The sequence below is a fragment of the Mixophyes fleayi genome, chromosome 1 (genome assembly GCF_038048845.1).
Source record: "Mixophyes fleayi isolate aMixFle1 chromosome 1, aMixFle1.hap1, whole genome shotgun sequence".
NCBI lineage: Eukaryota > Metazoa > Chordata > Amphibia > Anura > Limnodynastidae > Mixophyes > Mixophyes fleayi.
The window spans coordinates 247,651,911-247,673,524 of record NC_134402.1 but is presented as its reverse complement, the minus strand read 5'-3'; the positions used below and the strand labels follow the sequence as shown (position 1 = coordinate 247,673,524).

The 21,614-nt window shown below is 43.5% G+C and overlaps 1 long non-coding RNA gene across 1 annotated transcript in view; it reads right to left on the bottom strand.

Moving 5' to 3' along the window:
* Nucleotides 1-21,614, bottom strand: part of LOC142107758 (uncharacterized) — a 52,033-nt gene that overhangs the window by 11,578 nt on the left and 18,841 nt on the right. Inside the window, exon 2 of the long non-coding RNA XR_012680009.1 lies at nucleotides 18,589-18,650. This is a non-coding gene — a long non-coding RNA (uncharacterized LOC142107758). The remainder of the gene's footprint in view (nucleotides 1-18,588; nucleotides 18,651-21,614) is intronic.

The following is a 21,614-nucleotide window of genomic DNA, read 5'->3' as shown; positions in this document are numbered from 1 at the left end:
TTGTGATAGAGAAATGTAAAAATTTACTCTTAGGGACTCATATTTTCTCTGAAATACATAAAACGATATTTTGGAGCAAAGTATGTACATACTTCATTGTTGGATAATGATTCTCAGCCAAACAAATTATCATGAGTCACTGCAGCCTAAAACAAAAGAGTGTTCCAATTGTCTATTGTTAATTTGTCTTTCAAGAGGGATTCTTCTATTTCTCTATCTCCCCTTTTGATCACTCAGTCTAAACTCCTTTTGTGTCCCCTTTACCTGTGAGAAGAAAAACAAGATAGTTATCTTAAAACAGCAAACAAAACAAACATTTCTATTCTTTGCCATCGGCCAGCGATTTAGGAAAACGAACATGTAACAACATAAAACGAACAAACAAAATCAACAAAGATTACCTTTTTTAAATCCGTTCCCTGCACACTAATACTTACCACAGTTTAACTCTAGAGTCGGCTATATTTTTCCCCCAGAATATTAGTTGTTACAGAGTGTGCAATCAATTGTAGGGGAACCTCTGAGAGAAGTGTACACCTCCTTTGTGGATGTCTATGTGATTTCCAACCCAGGTATCCATTCTTCTCTCTACACAGTTCCTACTCATGTCTCCCTTCTTACGGCAGTAGAACCACATCCATGTCATGTCTGCACAATGTTTTGCTAGGTGTCCCATTTTATTGCATTGAAAACACTTCCTCAACTCCTGTTGTTTCTCTTCCTTTTTACAATCTCTCCTAATGTGTCCTTCTTCTCTGCAATTGTAACATCTCACTATTCTGGGTTTCCTGTTATGTGGGTTGTATGCTGGTGGTCGTGTGTGCAGCCCCTCTAGTGCTGGGATACTTACCATCATTACCCTATCACTTAGTGCTTTTTCCTCTTTACATATATTTTTATCATGTCCTATAGCTGACTCCCTGAGAACACTTACAGTGATTCCTTTCCAGTTTGGTAATGAAGTTTGCACCCTTCTTTTCAAGTTTTCCCTGAGGCCATCCATTAGAACTTTAACAGCAACCTCCCTGTAATATACATTATCTTTTATGTCTGGTACCCCAGTATATTTGCCCATTGCTATCAAAGCTCTGCAAAAATAGTCTGTTGCATTTTCACTATCTTTTTGCTGGATAGTAAAAATTTTGCTCCAGTCCACTATCACTGGAAAATATATGGCCAGCTGTGTGATTATATGTCTAATATTGTCCTGATTATCATCCTCGGTTAAGGATTCATCCTCCTCCAACATACAATCCTTAATGAACTTTTGTATATCAGTATTGAGAGGAAGACAGGTCTTCAATAATACTCGCCAATCGTTATTAGTTGGCTCATACATATTACCATAATATCTAATAAATTTCTGACATTTGGTCAAATCCTTCCTAGGATCAGGGAAATCAGACAAAATTGAAAATGTTTCAGACCTAGTGCATGGATCATGCTTTGCTACATGTTTTAAGGGAACATCACTATTCCTGTCTGCTTTCCCATTGGGAACTGCTGTTGTGCAGACAGGATGTAAGTCTACCAAATCATTAAAACTAGTTGCTGAAATTGCTGCTGCAGTACAATGGATGTCTCCACCTGTGTTAACCTTTTCATTATTCTCACCACTTTCAGCAGCTGCCCCTGCTGGTGGGACCGTTCCTCTTCTTTGTCCTGAAACATTACTTTTAACATTACTTAAAACAACATACAAGTTACTAGTTACCATTTTTACATTTTTGGTATTGGCTGTACTTCCCGCCCCGACCGAATTTATCAGGGGCGTGTTTGCGCTCAGTTCGCCACGCTTAGCAACGCACACTTCCGGTACGCTCATTTCCAGTACTCTGATTTCCGCTGTGCATACGCTGCTCTGCCACGTGCTACCTTCCATTTGCCACCATTTTAAACAATCATCATGTCTAGTTCTCGTTTTCGTTGATTTGATCAACCGCACTTTATCTCTAACATTACTTAACACCTCTGCTTCGAAACTACCTATGTTTGGGAAAGGTCTTTCACAATCCTTGGTCATTTTTACCCACTTGTCGCAATATTCAGTTGCGTAAGCATCATATTTATTAAACATGAGAAATCTTGCTGAACTAACCGGCCATTCATTAGGCAGCACAACACGAACTATCTCTAGCGTTTTCTTTGCATCCATTGTGAAAACAACCTATTTCTCAACGCTACGCAAAAAGACTTTTTTACCTGTTCTCCTTTCAAACAGAACTTACTAGAGATTTTTTTTTTTTTTTATCCGTGTGTGGTTTCACAGGCTACGCCCACACACCTCCTAATACAGAAATATCAAGGGCTATCAGCTCCTCGATACCCTGGACTCTACCACAAAGTCTGTTTTCACCGTATACCCTGTATACTACCCAGTGCCGTAACTAGACATTTTAGTGCCCTGGGCGAGACAGGGCACCGGCGCCCCCCATCTAAGTGGGCGTGACATTTGCCGAGTGGGTGTGGCCAGCTTTATGTGGGGGTGTAGTTGGCACTTTACTGAAAAAATTCTGTTACACATATTTGCAAATGCATGAAAAGCTAAATGCATGTATATACATTTATATCTATATAGATATATGGCACTGGTTCTATATTAAAGTACAAACCAAATTATTGATATTAGAAGACAGATGGAAAATCAAAGGACATTGTCTCATGAGAGATCTTAATCAAAAAGGTACTGACAGAAGCAAAAACAGGATATTTTATAGGGGAGAATACATGATTTTTATAGAGGTGGAAATCAACTTTTCCTTTCACCAAAACAATCTGAATCATATTGGATGTATATAATCTGCTAAATTCTACATTTACTATCAGTAGCAAGCATTAGAGACAAATCCTCTATAAGAAAGTCAGTGCAACTTCATATTTTGCTCACTAAATCCTGTCTGGAGGGGAGATCCCAGGCACATACAGCTCCCTCCACTACCCTCCGTTTCCTATCACTGTAATATCTGTAACAAAGATCTACAAAAGTCACAACCTTACCGTGCGGGATATACAGGGGACACTTTGGTAAGTTGTGTATCCGGGAATTGTGAGTAAGTTGTGTATCCGGTAGGTTACAATTCATTCAGGGCATCAGAAGCAGTGGAACGCATGTGCGTTCCACCGAAAACAGGAAGTTCGGCATTTGGAACGCAAATGCGTTCCAAATGCCGAACTTCCTGCTTTCGGTGGAACGCACATGCGTTCCACTGAACTGCTTCTGATGCCCTGAATGAATTGTTGCTTAAATTAGAGCGTGGTTTCTTCTGGGCACAGAGGCAGGTAACGGGCGGCTGCGCCCCCTTGGGCTTGCGCCCTGGGCGGTCGCACCGCCCGCACCGCCGTCGTTACGGCTCTGATACTACCATATCACTGTATACCCTGTATACTACCTATTCCCACACCATATACAGCTTAGAATACTGTATATTACCTATAACACTGTATGCTACATACAAATTCACATACTACCTGAACCCATACCATATACAGATTAGAATACTGTATATTACCTATAACACTGTATACCCTGTATACTACTTATAACACCGTATGCTACATAAGAATCCACATACTACCTATTAAACTGCACTGTATGTTACATAAAAAAAAATCCACATACTACCTATTAAACTTCACCGTATGTTACATAATCCACATACTACCTATTAAATTGTTCTTATTTCAAACACAACCTTGCTCATCCAGTTTCCCTGGTCAGGCAGCAACCGATATCTCTGTCTTTTCAATAGTAAATCACCTCTTTGTCTGTCTTCAACAGTATGCAAATTCTTCCTTTATCTATCTCTTTTCAACAGTATGCAAACTCTTCTCTTATCTTTATGCATACCATTCGCATACAACCTTTTGTTTTCTGCACAGAAAATAGATTTCCCAATCAATGGTAGTTTTACAGAGGTTTTAACAAATGCTTATATAACAGACTATGAACATATTAACACATATGTAGACTATGTTACATATATAACAGACTATGAACATGATTGTTTAAACACGTGGTAACAACACCGGAAGTTCATACACGCTAAACAGGAAGCACACATACACTAGGCAATGCAATACCCTTTAAAACGCAAAACGACAATAAAAAGAAACACTTTTCTTTCTTGTCCCTAGATTCAAATTAGCGTTCCTTCAGTCTATGCAACAATGGACATTCGGTTTCGCAACACACAGTGAACCACAGGTATTAGACGCATTACGTTCTTTCCTGCTTTATGCGACGCGTCCGTCAATCCACCCTTTGTTGAGGAACCGAATATCGTAAGCGTTGCATACCTGCCGGTAACGTAACTCCTGACTCAAGAGCCCCAAATTGTTAAAGTAATTCTATCGTTTTAAAATAAGCATTGCCCAATCAATTGTATGTGTGTCCAAAGCACAAAGTGATTTATTTTAACAGATGTAAATAGTCAACAATTCAATACATTATTATATCATGATAAAGTACAGTACAGCACAGCCAATACCAAAAGATAATACATACATACCGCTGCAATCGCTTGCGCACGCTGCGCAACCACGGGACCCGATGGACAATATTCTGTATAGAATATTGTGTCAGAGTTGACTGAGGCCCCAGTGAGATGCAGCTAATATATATACAGTCAGTGTTTCATTGTTAACAATAGAGATGACGTAGATTGTTTCTATAGGTCCAGACGTTGGGTGGGTCCAGGCCAGACAGGTAATAGGTTGATTCAATCTAAGGAATCCAAAGGTGGGGGGTCTTCTCTCCAGGGGGTCTGCTCCTTTCATAGCCAGTATCATACAAAGGTTTACTTTCTAATATCAATAACTAAAGTATGCAATGTGCGATCTCTTCGCCGACTGCACCAGACAGCTGCTGATGATTAGGGCTTCAATATGATATCAGGCATGACACCTTTCCTATTACCTAAACCTTTAATAACACTACAATGTACATATAATCACTATATATATATATATATATATATATATATATATATATATATACATACATATATATATATATATAGACTAATAATAAACCGAATACTATCTGCTCCTGAATTACAGTGTAACAGAACCAATATGAAATTATATAAATAACTAACTGTTGTAATGCGGGTGTGTGCGTGCGTATTTTACCGTGCGAACGCACCACGACACGTAACACGTGGCGTGCGCTTCGCAATACGCACGGCAAATCAATATTAAACCAATATACTTTCGTTCATCCAATTATACGACTTCAACATACCCAAAGCCCCTAACTAAAGCCAAGGCCTCCTCAAAGGACTGGTAATTGACTGAACTGAAGCTAACATCTATTGCGTCGTTAACTGAAAAACCGGGAGGATGAGATAAATGCTGTATTAGACGGTGTTTACCCGCAGCCTTCTTAGGGACAACTCCTACAGGGGAAATTATCAAATCAGGAATTGGGGGGGAATCAAAAGGCCCAATCATACGACCCAAGCTAACCTCCTTCATGACCTTATCCTTCAACACTTCAGGAAGCAAGATTGCTGACTTAAGATTCCTGCCCGATGAAGACCTAATTTCTCCTACTACTGGGAGCTGAAAACCATAATGAAAACCTTGGGATAGACACTGGGCTTGAACAACATCTGGGAAAAAACTAAGCCACTTATCCAGAACTTTTAACTCAATAGGGGATGGCCCCTTAGTTAGCACCTCCTGGCGCACTACGGCCCCTGCCCACTCCTGATGACTGCCTGGTACAGTCCTTAGCTGGGTGACTGCCTCGGCATTTGGAGCATACATGCCTATATCTACAAGAGTCACCCCTTCCGCACGAGGCATTGTTATACGCGAAACATCTGTTCTTACTGTTTTGGGGAGTACTACGCCTCCCCTGGCTCTGAAACCTAGGCACTACAGGAGGCATAGCATCTTCGGTTGGCAGCATCAGCGCCATCCATGACTCAACGTCCTTACACCCAAATGGGATAGTATGCATTTTGTTTGCCTTGCTACGAAAACTCTCATCGTAACGTCTCCAAATTGTACCACCCGCGTTAATCCACAGATCATTAATCAGGTGTAGGTACCTCCACACGTCCGCCCTCGTGTCCGGTCTAGACTCCACATAGATGGCAGAGAATATACAATACCCCCTCAACCAGTTTGGGAACGTTCTATAATTTTCCTCACCCATTCCTCCCTTCCCACAGGCAGCCAGCAATTCTTTTTTGGCTGCAGAGGTGAGCATAAACAAATCGACATAGTACCCATTGTCAATCCTATCCTTTGAACTGTGACGCACGCCTCAACGCCACAATGCTGTATTGTCGCATCGTACCATAGGACCGCCTAGCACCGTGGGTGGTGCTATGCCTGAAGGGGTCACCCTAGCGGGCTTCGCTAAATGCTCTGTTAAGATTTTTAAAAGCTTGCACGGACCCTGACCTTCTCATCTGATTCTTCGCTAGTGGTAGCTAAAGGAGGACTACGTGTATGTGAACGATGTGTCAAAATAGAATCACACTCACCACTTTGCGCAGATGTCCCTGGTAACACAAGTGCTTGGGTTGATGCTTCTCCTCTTGAGGCCGAATCCACCGCTGGCTCCGTCTGTAAGGCAGAGCTCCCCGTCACCGTGATAACTTCTGGCAATGGCGCGGGCGCCCCTCCGCCAGATACTGCAGTCACTGAAACAGAATGTATGTTAGCTACTTCAGACACAACTGACTGGTTAACCCTAACTCCTGAAATACTGTTCAACGACTCTATCGGGACAGGCGTACCAAAGGAAAAACCTGGGGCTGGTGGGCGGGCCAGATCTTGCGAGGAACCCACGCAAAAGGGGGGGCTACTAAGATCAGGGACGGGTATATTTGTAATGCTTGCATTTGAAGCATGGCCATAACTTGAAACATAAGGAGGTGGATACGGTGCCATCCAATTCTGCATTGCACGCTGTACCCCTTCTGGATTAGGAGGAGGATATGGTAGTGACCAGGGAGGCGGGTTCCCGTGGGGCGCTTCCACCTGTGTTACTGCTGGTCTTGCCCATGGACTAAGCGTTATGTTTGGCATTTATTGAAAGCTCCCAGACTGAACCAGAGCCGAGGGATGACCCCCAACATTGATGGAATCGCTATATGGAAGCCTCTGCAGAGGAACATTAGCAGCTTGTATTGGAGATATGAAATTGTACTGTATAGGGGGCACGGCCTGAGGTGGGGAGGGTGCATGTAATTGAGAAGGTAGCATGGGCTGAAAACTTACATTGTGAGCCATATGAGGGCGCACTCCACCCCTGATCCATCCCTCAGGCATAAGTGGGGGGATCCTATTAATTTGAGGGATACTGTCACCACTGCTGCTGTGTAACCAGGGTCTGTGATGTGTGGCAGAGCCAGAGACATACTGTGACACCAAATTTAATTCATTGACAGCTATCATTTAATGACCAACAGGGGAACTGTAAGAGAAAGCCAGGGCCTGTAAGCTTCCCCCCCCCCCTGCTGCCCTGGGGGAGACCTGACCTGCCAAACTGGGAGGTGGGGAGCGAGGAGGCAGAGAGGACTGGCTGGACCTAGCAGAGGTAGGAGAAGGAGATCTCCTCCTCTGCTGACTGTGCTGCACAGAAGCGCTGGCGTCCCCTGAGGCAGCCAGCGCCACTGATCTCTCTGGAGCCCGGGACCTGCGAGAGCCGCCCCTCCCCCCCTGCCCGGATCTCCGCCGAGACCCAGTGACAGGGGAGTCCCCTTCAGCAACATTCACTGCGCTGGGACGCCCGCTCTCAGGCAGCGCACCCAGCACTTCACTAGTGGGGGCAGAGCTGGATGATGTAACAGGCGGGCGCAGACTCCCAGCCGGGAGCTGCGACCCATCTGACAAACGTGCAGGGGGGCCCGCTGATCTCCTGGGTCTGGACATTTTGGAGACAAGGAGAAATACAGGGGAAAATGGAGGGGGGGGGGAGGAGAAAGGGAGAATGGAAAGGAGATAGGGAAGGAAAGAAAATGAAAAAGAGGAAAATAAATGAAGGAAGAGAAAACGGAAAGAAGTTGAAGGATAAGGCAGAGGATAAACTGAAACAGAAAAATGATGAAAACAGGGAGTTAGAAAAGATTGAAAAGCTGAAAGCAATAAAACGATCTTATCTGTCTCCAGGGAGCTCCTTCATCCGTGAAATCGCGGGAAGGAAAGATCTAGAAGCCCATGGGAGTTTCTAATGAGGTGACTGAAACCACTCCCCATGGATTCTATTGGCTGGGACTAAAACAACTTTAACCCCTAATGGGTAAGGACCTGAAAAACATAATCCATGCATTTTAAGTGCCCTCAGCTAAAATGGCTTCACTTAACATTATTCAATTGATAGTGCATAAAGTATTGGAAACATGTATCTACGTTATGTATAATTTGAATATATCCCATAGATTGTAAGCTTGCAAGCAGGGCCGTCTTACCTCTCTATATGTATGTATTGCCCAGTATTGTTGTATTACTGTTTTTTCCCAACTGTAAACTGCTACGGAATTTGCTGGTGCTATATAAATAAATGTTGGTGATGATATTTGTTTTATGTTTTTTAGACATTAATATATAAAACCTCTTGTGAACTCCCTAAGCCAAATTTCTATGATATCGTAATGGGAGGTGTTACCAGATGGGTTTAATTTGCCACCTGGTCTGTTGGGGGGAAGAAGAAGAAGGCATGTTCTTCTTGCACGGTTTATCTGGATTTCTTACTCACCATCAGTATCAGTAACCAACTGTTACTGACCACTCCTACTGGTGTCACCTTGCCACCAGACACTTGTCGACTACAAATGCCAACTGCACAATAGTTGAAGGAGAATCTCGCTGCCACCGCTAGGTTTCTTCATGTGCACCTAGAACCGCTTACTTCTGGGTAGCTGGTATCACTGCTATATGACCTCTTTGCTGTGGGTTGGCTGGAACCTTCTGACTGCTTACTATGGATCAGCACTGCTGGGTAGCAAGCATAGTGTTGACACAGAGATGCTGGGGAACGGATTAAAAGGTAAGCTCTTATCTTGGTCTTGGCTGCATCTTGGTCACAAGATACAGCCGGCAAAAGGCATCAGGCAGAATCTTCAAGCAGTGATGTTTATTGCTCAAGAGTACTTATAAAGACTTTACAAACTTTTTAAAGTTAGTAGTGATCTTCCAGAAGTTCAGATGGTATACTACATTACATGGTCAAAGAGGGCTCTTTATATACTGTTTCTGATATAAATTTTGGCAGGGGGTACCCCGGTCCCCTGATCCTAACTGGCACCGAAAATCAGAGATATTACATTCAATGTTTTAGCACCAGGATGCAAAAGATTCTCTAAACTTGAAGTTAACTAAATTTAAACTTAATAAAATTTACATCAAACTGTGATTTCCTAAATTACTTGCTGTTAGGTTTTCTATCTCTCTAAGACACAAGATAAAAAGGTAACCACATCCTGCTGTATAATGAAGCTAAAAAGATGTTCTGGTTACAGTCATGAAAAGACTTAAATAGCATGGGATTTCCTTTCTTACAAAAACAAATTTCGTCCAACATATCCCTTCTACATCTGAAATCAATCTATTTCCAATACAAAAGTCAGTACTTTTTCAATGATATACATCTGTGCACTGCACCACTAATTGAAATAAACTTATACAATAGGTCAATTAAAGATAATTCTTTTGTTATAAGGTAATTCTATTTATGTATTGCTCTCCCTCTCTCTCTCTCTCTGTATATATATATATATATATATATATATATATATATATATTTTTTTATATATATATATATATATATATATATATATATATATATATATATATATATTGTGTCTGGATCATTGATAAATAACTTCTGGTATGAATTTATTTAAAGGAGATAGCGCGGATGTCACGGGCACTAGGAGTCTTTACCCAGGGATCACCAGATGGTAGGCTTACCAGAGCAATGTAGATGGTAATAGGGTACTCTGGTAGCTGGGTGATCACGGAACATGAAATGATGGCCGATGAGATGCTCAGGAAAGTCTATGACTAGCAACACTGGTAATAATGAGGTAATGATACACAAGGAACTGTATGGACAAGGACACGTGAAGGTAGTCAGTGGTCTGCGATAGCAAGTTGTACCACTGCTATAGTGAGGAGGAATGTCCAACAGAAACAAGGAGGTGATGAGAGTCAGCGGTCTGCGGGTAGCAAGTTGTACCGCTGTCTGAGTGAAGGAATGGAATCCAAGTGGAGGTATCCAGGTAGTCAGTGGTCTGCGGTAGCAAGTTGTACCACTGCTATGTGAGAGGATAATGGAACAGGTGATACCGGAAACAGGGATCAGTGGTCTGACATCAGCAAGTTGTACCACTGAATATATATGTGAGGAGGTGCACGGGGGAAGACTGCAGCACAGGATATACACAGGCACCTTATACACGATCCACAGTAATATGCACAATATAGATATATATATATATAAATGACTGATCAGGTCTGCAATCTAGAAAGTCTCTTGAAGTAGTCCAGCACAATGATAACACAGTCAATGATGGCAATAGACTCAGCGGACAGCAGACTCCAGAGAGAACCAAACACAGTCCAGCAAGATATGCAATACACAGCACAGTCAATGAGAAGTATGCATACCGTGGTTCAGCAGTAGCAGTCAGATGGGATTGCAGCGGTACCTGAGCGGCTGGAGGCCGACTGGATAGGAAGTCCCTGGATAGGTGAAGCAGCGGTCTAGCAGGTGCAGCGCACAGGTGAGTAGACCAACAGGGACACGAATCCACAGGAGTCAGCAACACGTGGAACTGGACTCATAGGGGACCCAGGAGAATGGAGATGATCCAGCAGAGGGTAGTAGATGAGATACAAATCCAATGCTGACAGGAGGGTAGAGACCAGTGGAACACGTGAAGGCGTGGAGAGTGGATCAGCAGGAGATGGACGATAGCGTTGACCACCGCAGCAGGACTCAGCGGCACACGGGGGTAACCAGTAGCAACCACAGGAGCCAACAGCGATGGGAAACAGGAGTGCAGCGCAGGGCAGGAGCTGTTGATCACGAAGTGTAGCAGATGGTAATGAAAGCGGCAGTCTCGAGGAAGTCACAGCAAAGATGAGATGAGGCTATAGTGCACGGAGGCAGCGGATAGTAATCAGCTGGCAGTCACGATGTTGAACACAGGCGAGTTGCAAGCAGGAGACTGTAGTGCACAGAGGCAGCGGATAGTAGTCAGCTGGCAGTCACGATGTTGAACACAGGCGAGTTGCAAGCAGGAGACTGTAGTGCACAGAGGCAGCGGATAGTAGTCAGCTGGCAGTCACGATGTTGAACACAGGCGAGTTGCAAGCAGGAGACTGTAGTGCACAGAGGCAGCGGATAGTAGTCAGCTGGCAGTCACGATGTTGAACACAGGCGAGTTGCAAGCAGGAGACTGTAGTGCACGGAGGCAGCGGATAGGAATCAGCAAACAGACTTGATGAGAAGCAGGTGAGTGAGGTAAAAGCTGGAGTGCACGGAGGCAGCGGATAGCGATGAGCAAACAGTCACATAGATATAAAATAACGTTGAAGTGGTATAGAAGACTGTAGTGCACGGAGGCAGCGGATAGGAATCAGCAAACAGTCATGATGATACAGTTGATGATAGAAGTGGTATGGAACCACAGTAGTAGAAGTGGTTTGGAAACCACAGGAATCAGCAGCGCTGAATACACGAGTAATACAGGAACACCTTCAGAGACTCATGAGGAATGAGACTCCAAGATCAGGCAACGTGGTGGTGACCACAGGTGCTTAATATAGGGAGGTTGCCTGATCTGCCAATTAAGTTAAAGGGGTATACACTGAAGTATAGAAAAGGGCTGCGCATGCGCAGACCCTCAGGATGGTGGACGGCCACGGTTCCTAAATGTCCGGGAAGAGGCACTCACGGTCCGGTGAGTGACAGCGGAGTTACAACCTTATCTGTATGGATGACATTTTACTGTAGTGACTGATCATAATCCTTTAAAGTGGCTGCAACACACCTCAGAGGAAAATGGACGTTTGTTGCGCTGGAGCCTTGCACTTCAAATTTATGACTTTGACATAATTCACAAGCAAGGAAAGGCTCACAGCAATGCGGATGGACTGTCTCGGCAGGAAGAGCCAAAACTTCCGGGTCACCTCTGGTAACCCTAGGATACTGCGGACCAGGAGCCAAATCGTCGGACATGGCAGCCTGGTTGCCACATGGACAAGGGGGGGGGGGAGGAGTGTGACTGGATCACTGGTAAATAACTTCTGGTATGAATTTATTTAAAGGAAATAGCGCAGGGCGCTTATTTATATAATTGCATATGCACTTATTTTTTATATTGTATATATTCTGAGATAGGAATTCGTTATTTCTGAGACCAGGGTAGAAACTCGTTTTTCCTGTTCTAACCTTACTAAAGGATGTGCCTTATTTCTGATGTATATATCTGATACAATAGGCCTTTGTGGATGGAGGTCTTTTGTGTATTGGGATGTGTTTTGTATGGAAGTGTCATTGTGTGGAATTTGTAAGGTTGCTAGTGGAAACCTCCAATTAGGCATATGTGGAAGGGAGTCTGGTAGCAGGAATTGCTAACAAAGTTTTGTGATGAGGTGTCATGCCTGCTCTGGCCAAAAACCCAGCAGGGGGTCGTTACTGTGTGGCCTTTTGTCCAGAGTGAATTTCATAGATAAGCGCAAATTTTGTTAGCTTTTCAACGCATGTAAATCTATGTTTGTGTAAATAGGGTACATCCCGATGCTAAAAATAGCCTGTGTCTGAACTGTATAAAAGGCACTAGCTTGTGTTTGAAACTTGTTCTTCTGATTTTCATCTGACCTGATCACACTAGTACCTTGAACCAGTGTGTGAGAGCAAATAAACATCTGCTTCAAAGACCTGCTTGAAAACATCTTCAATATTGCTGTATTCCTGTGACCTGCCGATTAGGACCCAAGCTTTCCAAAACCACTGCTCTGCCTGCTACCCATGCAGCCCTGGTCAGTGTGATAGGCCAGGGGGGGATCGATCCACAGCAACCCTGATCCATAGTAATAGGTCAGGAGTACCAGCCCAGGTACATCAGCAGCGAGACACGCTAGCAGCGTCAGTTACCCAGAAGAAACCCGGTACTGGATGTCGGTAAGGAGTCCAGTGGTGGCAGCTCGTGTAAGCCCCTCCTACTGCGGCAACTGGGTGCATTTGGGATAACGGAAGGGAATGGTGGCAAAGTAAGCCCAGACGGTTCCCAGCAACAACAGACAGGGTGGCATAGGCGGTCCATCCTGTCACATATATATATATACATATATATATATATATATATACACATACACACACACATATATATATCACTGTATTAGTGTTTGAGGGCAGGTGTGTTTCACCTAGGTTCCTAACCTGCTTCTTTTAAGGGAGATATTATTATGCTTAAGCTGCTGAAGGGCTGTAGGCCTGTTGAAAATCCAGAAAAGGGTCCTTGAGTTATAGATGGAGAGTGAGGGCGGTCTCCATCCATTAGACCCAAAAACTGGGTCTTCCAATTTACCAGTGATTCTGTTGGTAATAGGGTGTTACACCAAAGTGGTGCTAGTAAAAGGCTGCAAAGCAGCTCCGTCAGTCTTTCACTCCCTCGGGACAGGGTCTGCAGATTCTCTGTGCGAGAAAGCCTGATTTCTGCCTGTAAGTAACTGTGCTGAAACTTCATTTTGTTTTGTCTTAGTTTGTTAGAAGTGACCAGTGTTAGAGCCAGACGGCAAGATGTTTATTTTGAAGATTTCTTGTGTTTTCTTTCTGAATAAAACTGGCTAAGGCCAGATGCAGGAAACGTTTGGACATGTGTGAAATCTCTAGGCTGCTATAAACACCATCTACCCCAGGAGATGGTACCAGGCCCTCTACCTGGTCACAACTTGGTAGTGAAAAAGCTTGCAAGAAAAGATCTGCGCATGTTGAAAGCAGCAGCAGGCCTGTACCAGCATAGAAAATAAAATAACAGGAGTGATACTCTGCAGAGACTGTTTACAACGTGTTACATGTCCTGGGGAAAAACGGCTGGGATACATCAGGGCAACCTAGGCACCTGTCTAGGGCCTAACTGTTCTCAGGGGGCCCAGATTGGGGGAGGGGACAAGAAAGAAAAAAATTGCGGCCCCTCCCCTGACTCGCAGCACCCGACCCCCCTGCGTGCGCGCGACTCATGCGAGGGGGGAGTCGGGTGCCGCGAGTCGCAGGAGAGGCTGGTGTTATGGTAGCAGGGTCATGTGACCGCAGCGGTCATATGGTACACGGTGTTAGGCAGGCTGCTGGAACTCTATGGTAGTCACAAATGCTGCAGCTCCTGCACACTGTCTGTTCCTGGAGTCACAAGAGGTAGAAAAAGGTAAGAGGAAGGGGTATTGTGACGGAGAGCTAGTGTGTGTGAGATTGAAGCTGCAGTGTAAGAGGGGGGGCATGTGTATAGGTGCTGGGCAGAGAGGGGGCATGTGTGAAGGTGCTGGGCAGAGAGGAGGCATGTGTGAAGGTACTGGGCAGAGAGGGGGCATATGTGAATGTGCTGGGCAGAGAGGGAGCATGTGTGAAGGTGCTGGGCCAGGATGCCAACAGGATGCAGCAAGCAGCTATCAAGAAAAATTGCAGGCAACAGCGTCAATAATACGTAACCTTAACAGAGGTAGTACAACAGCTGAAGCAGTGCCTAAAAGTGTGTCCTCTAGTTTAGCGTCTAACTTCAGTACCATACAAGTTAGCCACTTTCTGCAAATAATTACTATTACTGATGACGTGGAGGCATATCTTACTACTTTTCAAGGAGCCGCGGAGCGTAAGGATTGGCACAAAGAACAGTGGGCTTGCCTGTTGGCACCTTTTCTGCCCAGAAAGCCTCAAAAAGCCTGTTTTGATCTGAGCGCAGGAGACACTTGGGACAATGAAGAAATAAAATCAGAAACATTGACTTGCCTGGGAGTCACACTGTTTGAGCGCAGTGTGTGCACCGCTGAGTTTACTCCTTGGACAATTCACCTTGCTCACAGATGCACTACCTTATCCACCTGACCTAGAAGTGGTTACAGCCTGAGACATTAACTGGTGCACAGATGGTGGGAAGAGTCATTATGGACTGGTATCTGAGGTTTCTCCCTGTGGTTTTGTGCAAGTGGGTGACACATGGAGATCCTCACACTGCTGACAAGTTGGTCGAGATGGTGGAGAGCTATCTCACAGCAGAGCAACTATTGGTTTCACCTCAGCTCCCGCTAGACCTGTGACAGTGTACTTCAGTATTACCTGGTCAGACTGTTTTGGGGGAAAAGGGTGCTGGGCAGTTAAGAAGCTTTAAAAATGAAGAGACTGTTGGCATTGGGCCTAGTGACTGGTCAATGAGGCCAGGAAGGTCACACAAAAGACTTGACAATCATGGGCCTGATTCATTAAGTTAAGCAAAAAATTGAGTTTTCTTAAGTTTTCTGGACAAAACCATGTTTCGATGCAAGGGGTGCAAATGAGTTTATTATTTTGCACATTAGGAAAATACTGTCTGTTTTTTACTTGATAGTTTATCTGTACACTGAAATTTAAAATTTATCTAGGACATGCCCCACCCTGACTATAAATATTGCATCACAGTTTAAATTTACCTCCCCCTCCAATGCAACATGGTTTTGCCTTGCTTATTTTTGCTTAACTTTCCTTAATGAATCAGGCCCTATGTGCTTAAATGTTTTAGGTGTGGTATGCCAGGACATGTTGTCACTAATTGTCCAGTCATGCAAGAACCCATGCAATGTGATGCTGCTTTGGAATGTCGTAGAATGTCTTTCTTTACCGGGTTTGCATGTACTGCTTTACCTCTGGCGGAGCCAGAAAAACAAATATGTATAATTTAAATGGAGGAAAACTAGATAGAGACATTGTTAGACTTGTAATTACCTTTGTGAAAGCAGGGTTAGTAAATTCCTCAAAATGGCAGCGAACAACTGTTGGTGTAACTTGTATACATGGTGACACTCGGTATTATGCCACTGCTGAAGTAAAAATTGAGACCTTTTGAGGTTAGTGGGTTGTTTAGGTCAGGTTGGTCCCTTACGCAGTGCATAATGCCATAATAGGTGTGACAAAATGTAGCATATCTAGTGACTGATTGTTATTTTCTGTTGAATTTATGTATAACACTGTGAAAATTTTATGTAACCTTTCAAAGTGTATTTTGTTAACTGACCTGAGTCTGACCTAGTCAAGTGTCAATGGTCTTGTGAAAGTTGCCAGGCCCAGAGACAGATAAAGTAGTTTGTGTATGCAAAGGAGTTAGACTTAGCCAAGCCGAACAAACGAGCAGAGGTGAGACTTCAAGGTCCTATTGACATTCCGATCTCAGCTCACTTAGAAAGCCCTGTGACATTTGGGAGATCAATCTGTCTTTATTGACAGCTAAATTCCTATGGTGGTGGTGAAGAGCCTACAAGAAATAGTTTAAAATCTTCCGCCTTAAACATATGATTGTGCATTTCATGAGGGGTCTATCAAGACTGAAATGTCCTATTCTTTTCTATTGTGTTCCCTCACATGCTGCCAGTCTACCTCGTAAGTAGTAGTCTGATTTTATTTCCTATTTTATTTTCTGAAACTCTTTAGTGCAACATTTTCTATGTCTTTGTTATTAATTTTTGTAAATAAGCCTTGGAAATATTTTTTAGATTAAACATATTTAATCTAGCATATTTCTTTGTGATTCTTTGTGGACTTACAAAGCCCAGGGAGGCTCATGCTACATGGGTATGTGAAACATTAATAAGTGGTTCTGGTAAACGTAAGGACACCATGATAAATCCTTCGTGGTAGCAGAAATGGTGTATTCATTGTTAATTAACTAAGGTGACGCCAGTCACGGCCAACTGTTCAGATTGCTGTATCTGAGACAGGCTGGGCATTCAAGACAATAGGGAGAGATTGTCCCCATTTTTGGAAGTTATGGGAATCCTGTATGGTCTCAGGTGTGATGGGTATAGTGCCATTTGATTGCACTGCTGTCACTTGGTGTGTACTGTTAACTCACTGTGCTGTTTCCATTTGCTAGTATGGCTGGGAAAATGATGAGGACTGAAATGAGGCACCTCCTATGGGGGCAGAAGAAGCTATAGCCAGAACTGAAAGTCTGCCTAATCTTGAGGTGAGGAAAGAACTGTTTGTGTTAGAGCAATTAAGAGACCAAGAGACCCCATCCTAGTAAAGGTAATGAGCTTCTGTACCAAATGACAAAAAATAGTGAGGCTGTGAAGAACAACTGGTAGTTCCCAGATCATATAGAACCATGTTAGGCTTAGCTCATAGTTACATAACAGCAGAAAACTTAGAACAGGGGTGCATAAAGAGGTGTCTGATTATTGTTCATCCTGTCCAGAGTGACAGAATCATGCTCTCAGACCCCATTTCAGGAGCCTACTACTGCCCATGACTATTATAGTGGTCCCGTTTGACAGGATAGCCATGAACCTTGTTGAACCCTTGTTAAAGTCTGCTCGGAGGCATCAGTATATCCTAGTAATAATGGATTATGCTACCTGCTATTCTGAAGCAATCCCCTTGCACGATATTTCAACCAAGATGATAACTAGAGAATTGGTGCATGTCTTCAGCCGGGTAGGAATATATAAAGAAATTCTGACTGAACAAAGCATCCCCTTCATGTCTAGAATCATGAAAGAAATGTGTAAAATTGTTTCAAGTCACTCACCGCAGGACATCAGTATATCATCCCCAGACTGATGGTTTGGTGGAAAAATTCAACAAAACCTTAAAAACCATGCTCAAAAAGTTGTAGACAGATATGAGAAAAAATGGGACTATTTGTTGCCATATTTGTTCCTGGCCATTAGAAAAGTTTCTCAGTCCTTTACAGGGTTCTCTCCGTTTGATCTATTAAATGGGAGACACCCTAAAGGATTGCTGGATGTGGCAAAAGAGTCTCTGCGAGAGAAAGTTGATATCTGCCTGTAAGAAACTATGCTGAAACTTGTTTTTGTTTTCTCTTAGTTTGTCAGGAGTGACCAGTATTTAGTTAGAGCCAGACGGCAAGGTGTTTATTTTGGAATCTTCTTTTGTTTACTTTCTGAATAAAACTGGCTGAGGCAAGTGGCATGAAACCTTTGGACTTCTGTGATATCTCCCGGCTGCTATAAACACCATCTACCCCAGGAGATGGTAACAGGCCCCCCTTCCAGTTCACAATATACAGTCAGAGCCATCAAGAGGAATTTGGGGCCCTAGTACAGCAACTTTCTGGGCCACCCTCCAAACACAGAAGAAGGGATGCGCAATGCAGCAAAAGGTGCATGGCCACATAGTGATGGGGCGTGGCCAACATGGGCTGTGGCTGCGCCTCTTTTGCACATGACATAATGGGGGGAATTCAATTAGCTGCAAAGTATCTCTAGAACGTCCGTGAGACACTTTGCAGTGGAGCTTTTAACAGAAGTTTCTACCGTAATTGCAGGCAATACATGCAGCATGATGTCCGCGCGCCACATCAACGGCAATTTAATTTGGCCCACCCCATTATGTATTAAAATAGTGTTGCTCTCACTTACCTGTTATTGTAGTTTTCACAACCTGGTACTGAATTTTAGTATGGATCCTAGAATGTTGGAACCTGTTTGGAAAATGTACATGAAATATGGAAAATAATTAGTGAATACAGTACACAACACAGATCACGCAGTATATAGTAAGCAAAAATGTGTGATAAAAATAATCACAGATATCTATATGTTTGAAAATGGTAAGATAATGAAACACAAGTGTAACTGTATAAAAGAAATGACTTGCTCTAGGGGCTATGCAACCCCATACAAAGATAAATACACTGTAAAAATTAGAGATGTTCACTAACCCCTGTGTTATGGTTTTGGATCTGGATTAACTTTGTGTTTTGGTTTTGGTTTCGCAAAACCTCTTTTGCATGTTTAGGTTTTCGTTTTGGATTCCTATTTTTTTCTAAAATTCCTATTTTTTTGTACTAAAAAATAATTTTGTCCCCCTTCCCCCTACATTATTATTAACCTCAATAACACTAATTTAAAGTCATTTGCAGTCAATTTTGACCACCTCACAGGTCACAGTATTATTTTCATTCACTTTCAAACAAATACTGCAGCAGTTCTTGCCAGTGACCAAACAATCCAGCTCTTATGTGTGGAATTATTTTTACACAAATCCTGACAACAGTTGTCTAGCCATTTGTAATATTGTAAAGCTACAGTCAGCAGAGGTAGGGACCTTAACCATCTAGGAACCTTATCCATGTTACACCATTTGAAGCTAGTTCATGGAAAGCTTTTGTGAAAATCAGAAACTTATGCTAAAAAATAACAACAAGCAGTCCAGCATCAACTACCTCCATTCTCTCAGCTAGATCCTGACACCTGCAATCTACACCCACAACACCTTCATCATCAATATCCTCACAAGTGATTGTAGTTAGTCCTGTATCCAAGTTTCTAAGACTAGATGACTCCTCCCCTACACAGGACTCCTCAGAAGAATCCTTGAGCGTTAGGCCCACTGCTACTGCTGCTGCTCCTGCTGCTGCTGCTGGGGGTGGATCTTCAACCCAGAAGCAGAACAAGAAGAAGACTACTAGTAGTTTACAACAATTGACTGTTAAACAATAATTTGCAAGAGGAAGCAAGTATGAAAGCTGTCACCCAGTCGCAAAGCGGATCACAGACGCCATGGTGACTATGCTAGTACTAGATCTGCGTCCAACATCCACTATTAATGCAGCTGGTTTTAGACAGTTACTTGAGGTCTTCTGTCCCCGTTACCAAATTCCATCACAACACCATTTTACTAGTAAAGCTATTCCTCACCTCTACCAGAAGGTTTGTAAAAATGTAATTATTGGGCTACAAAATGACATTCTACCCACTGTACACTTAACCATAGATATGTGGACAAGTGGAACATGGCAAACTAAAGATTATATGACTGTAACAGCCCACTGGGTTGGTGATTCACCTTCACCAGCAGCAGCATGTACCCAAGAACATCACATTTGTCAAAGGCAGGCTACTCTGTGTATCATCTGCTTCACTAAGAGGCATATTATTATTATTATTATTATTATTATTATTATTATCGTAGATTTGTAAGGCACCACAGTGCTCCACAGCACCGCACAGTAGGGAAGACAAGGACATACATAAAACAAGACATACATAAAACAAAAACAGACAAGGTAGACAAAATGAATGGAGACATGAAAACAAAGGGTATGGAGGACCCAGCTCATTAGTGAGCTTACATTCTAAAGGGAAGAGGGCACAGCTGAAACAAGAGGAGCGAGTGTGGCTCAGAGTGGAGGTTGGGATAGTTGTGAGGGTCACCTCTAAAAAAGAGATGGGCTTTCAAATAGCATCTAAAGATTTGAAGGCTGTGGGAAAGTCTGATTGAGCGTGGTAGGGAATTCCATAAGTCGAGAGCAGCATGGGAGAATTCACGAAGGCGGGAGTGAGAGGTGATTATCAGAGACAAGACAAGGCACAGGTCAAAGGCAGGGGCAGGCTGGGCTGGAGGGCAGGAGAACATCTGCCCCCCGGGCCAGTCCCATAGTGGGCTACTTTGGGCTGGGTCACTGGACCACCTGCATTTTGTTCCCATTAAAACAGGCAGCTGAGTCAAGTCTTGCCCCCCGGCTGAAATTTGCCTGCCCTCCCCTGGTCAGAGGTAATATCGCTGACAACCTGTTTGAAAAACTAAGGGATGTCATTGCAACATAGCTTATCCTGCTTGGACTCTCCTGAGGATATGTGATTTCTGATAACGCCACCAATATTGTTAGAGCATTGCAGGGGGGGAATTCCATCACATTCCCTGTTTTGCTCACACAATCAACTTGGTGGTACAGAACTTTTTAAAAAAATGACAATGACATACAGGAGATGCTGTCTGTGACCGGAAATATTTAGGGTCTTTTTCAGGATTCTGCAACAGCATGTAGGAGAATGCAGCAGCTGCAATAAGAATAGAATTTAAGGGGAATGTACTTAGTCCAGCGCAGTTGTCACGGGCACTAGGAGTCTTTGCCCAGGATATCACCAGATGATGTACTTACCAGAGTAATATAGCTGGTACTATGGTTCTCTGGTAGCAGGGTGACAACGGAACAGGAGAATCAGCAGATGGTGAGAGAATGCTCAAAGAAAGTCTATGACTAGCAGCAACTGGTAATGAGTAGATGAATGTACACGAGGAACCAGATGGACAAGTAAACGTGAGGAGAGTCAGTGGTCTGCGTACAGCAAGTTGTACCACTGCTATAGTGAGGAGGAATGTCCAGGAGTAGCGAGGAGGTAGTGAGAGTCAGTGGTCTGCGTATAGCAAGTTGTACCACTGTCTATAGTGAAGGAATGTATTCCAGGTGCAAGTAGGTAACGGGGAAGTCAGTGGTCTGCGTATAGCAAGTTGTAGAAATGCTTATGTGAGAGGATACTAGAAACTGGTGTCACAGGGAAACAGGAGTCAGTGGTCTGCGTCAGCAAGTTGTACCACTGCTATATATATGTGAGGAGGGGCACGAGGAGATGAATGTAATGCAGAGGATACACGGGGCACA